The sequence below is a fragment of the Argiope bruennichi genome, chromosome 10 (genome assembly GCF_947563725.1).
Source record: "Argiope bruennichi chromosome 10, qqArgBrue1.1, whole genome shotgun sequence".
Classification (NCBI taxonomy): domain Eukaryota; kingdom Metazoa; phylum Arthropoda; class Arachnida; order Araneae; family Araneidae; genus Argiope; species Argiope bruennichi.
This window is the reverse complement of record NC_079160.1, coordinates 127,762,206-127,765,316: the sequence shown is the minus strand read 5'-3', so window position 1 is coordinate 127,765,316 and position 3,111 is coordinate 127,762,206. Positions and strand designations below refer to the sequence as shown.

Below are 3,111 nucleotides of genomic sequence, written 5' to 3'. Positions count from 1 at the left end.
ATTACACAACTTGTGCATTTATTAAAACAATTTGACCTACTTTGAAGTTCATATGAAGTATACAAGAACATTTACAGCTTTTACTTCACTAATTTGACATTCTTTACACCAAATTCAGTTCTAAATAAGAATTACTTCAAAGAACACTTGAATTCTTTCTGCGAATGCATATAAATATGAACTTTACCAGACATTTATCTTAATTTGCTAGAATTTAAGTGCTTGACCTACTTTTAGGTTTGAATCAAGTATTTAACAACATTTGAAGGCTTTATTTCATTATTTTTATAATATTTACACCAAATTGAGTTCTAAATAAGAATACATTCTGCAAATACAGGTATTTAACTTAATTATAGCGTATTAAAACTCTATAAATTTGTATTTGAGTGAATTAAATATAATTCAACAAATATAAATGTTACTTGACATTTTAAATTCAGAAGCATAAACAATTTCATAAATATCAATAAAAATTCACAAAAAGTAATTGAAGAAAATTCAAAATGTAAACATTTTAAGGAAAAACGGAGATGCGCGATTTTCGGCAAAGTCCTAATAGGAGCACGCGATAAGGTGAAATTTTCTACTAAGTCCGACGATGTGAGAAGTCGCGTTTTTCAGCAAACTCCAAATCAGAACGCGCGATAAGGTGATAGTCGCTTCGCTAGTTTTCCGTCCAAGTCCGACGATGTGAGATTTTCGGCAAAGTCCTAACCGGAGCACGAGAAAGTGAGAAGTCGCTACCCGAGATTTCCTTCTAAGTGCAAATAGGGGAGAAGTCGCGATTTTCTTCAAAGTCCAATCACCGAGAAGAGCGCTAAATACTACGTAGCACTAGTTCGGCGAAACGGGTTGCCTGTGCACAATTTTTCTTATTTTCGCCCGCGGCGGCTTCTTCCGGTCGCCTGGTGGCTGGGCAAAGCGCGCGCCACTCGCGATCACGAGCGGAACGTCGGGGATCGTCCGTAGCCCTATATGAGTAGCAGGTGACTGCTGGAAACAGTGGTCGATCGCGAGACAGAATGCGTTTTAAAAACGCGTCGTAATCTCGCGAACCTGTCTTAGGTCTCGGCAACGGGATTGGGTTGTTAGTACCGGTTGGCTACCTCCGGGAAAGCGGTCCTCTAACGTTGACGGTGGGTCTGTCGTGCCCGATCGGATCGGTTCTCGGTTCTTTATGGGTCGGTCGGACGCTGCCTCCGGGATCGAGGGTGTTATTCTTCTGCTACGAAGGCTGCGATCGGCGGGGAGGTATTCTCCGTCTTTCTGGCCGCTTCCAAACTATCTCAGCCTCTCTGCGAGCGGCTCGGCCCCCGTGCCGTTGACGCGACGAGCAGAACCGTACTTAAAGGAATTGATTGGTTTTCTGCATCTGTGTCCAGCGCACATATCTTCTCGATGCCTCCGCACTCGCCCCGCGGCGTTGAAGCCGTCGGGGAAGTCGTGAGACTATAGAACCTCTGTAGATTGCACGGGGAATACCTACACAAAAAGCGAGATTGACTGAGGGATCCTCCGTTGTCGAGGCGTCCCCCGCGACTGAGATGGTCGCGACTCGTGAAATGTAAGGATTCGGAGTGCATTTTCCGAACGTTCTAACGAACGATGGAAGTTACCTGGTTGATCCTGCCAGTAGTCATATGCTTGTCTCAAAGATTAAGCCATGCATGTCTAAGTACATGCCGTATTAAGGCGAAACCGCGAATGGCTCATTAAATCAGTTATGGTTCCTTGGATCGTACCTTACTACTTGGATAACTGTGGCAATTCTAGAGCTAATACATGCAGCAGAGCTCCGACCTTCGGGAACGAGCGCTTTTATTAGACCAAAACCAATCGGGCCTCGTGTCCGTCTCTTGTGGTGACTCTGTATAACTTTGGGCTGATCGCACGGGCTCGTCCCGGCGACGTATCTTTCAAGTGTCTGCCTTATCAACTGTCGATGGTAGGTTACGCGCCTACCATGGTCGTAACGGGTGACGGGGAATCAGGGTTCGATTCCGGAGAGGGAGCCTGAGAAACGGCTACCACATCCAAGGAAGGCAGCAGGCGCGCAAATTACCCACTCCCAGCACGGGGAGGTAGTGACGAAAAATAACAATACGGGACTCTTTTGAGACCCCGTAATTGGAATGAGTACACTCTAAATCCTTTAACGAGGATCCATTGGAGAGCAAGTCTGGTGCCAGCAGTCGCGGTAATTCCAGCTCCAATAGCGTATATTAAAGTTGTTGCGGTTAAAAAGCTCGTAGTTGGATCTCAGCTCCGGCCGGACGGTCCGCCTACCGGTGGTTACTGTTCGCTGCCGAGCGTTCAGGGGGCTTCTGTCTATGATCTTCACCGGTTGTGGGCGGAGACCCTCACGTTTACTTTGAAAAAATTAGAGTGCTCAAAGCAGGCGCGACGCCTGAATAATTGTGCATGGAATAATGGAATAGGACCTCGGTTCTATTTTGTTGGTTTTCGGAACACGAGGTAATGATTAAGAGGGACAGACGGGGGCATTCGTATTGCGACGCTAGAGGTGAAATTCTTGGACCGTCGCAAGACGAACTACTGCGAAAGCATTTGCCAAGAATGTTTCCATTAATCAAGAACGAAAGTTAGAGGTTCGAAGGCGATCAGATACCGCCCTAGTTCTAACCATAAACGATGCCAGCCAGCGATCCGGCTGTGTTCCTCAAATGACACGCCGGGCAGCTTCCGGGAAACCAAAGCTTTTGGGTTCCGGGGGAAGTATGGTTGCAAAGCTGAAACTTAAAGGAATTGACGGAAGGGCACCACCAGAAATGGAGCCTGCGGCTTAATTTGACTCAACACGGGAAAACTTACCCGGCCCGGACACAGGAAGGATTGACAGATTAAGAGCTCTTTCTTGATTCTGTGGGTGGTGGTGCATGGCCGTTCTTAGTTGGTGGGGCGACTTGTCTGGTTAATTCCGATAACGAACGAGACTCTAGCCTACTAAATAGACGTTCCCATCCTCTTGTAGTGGGACGTTCTTCTTAGAGGGACAAGCGGCGTTTAGCCGCACGAGACAGAGCAATAACAGGTCTGGGATGCCCTTAGATGTCCGGGGCCGCACGCGCGCTACATTGAAGGAATCAG

At 47.0% G+C, this 3,111-nt stretch overlaps 1 non-coding gene across 1 annotated transcript in view; it reads left to right on the top strand.

Moving 5' to 3' along the window:
* Positions 1–1,616: 1,616 nt before the first annotated feature.
* Positions 1,617–3,111, top strand: part of LOC129989551 (small subunit ribosomal RNA) — a 1,814-nt gene continuing 319 nt past the window's right edge. The window contains exon 1 of the ribosomal RNA XR_008785812.1: positions 1,617–3,111. This exon is cut by the window's right edge and continues 319 nt beyond it. This is a non-coding gene — a ribosomal RNA (small subunit ribosomal RNA).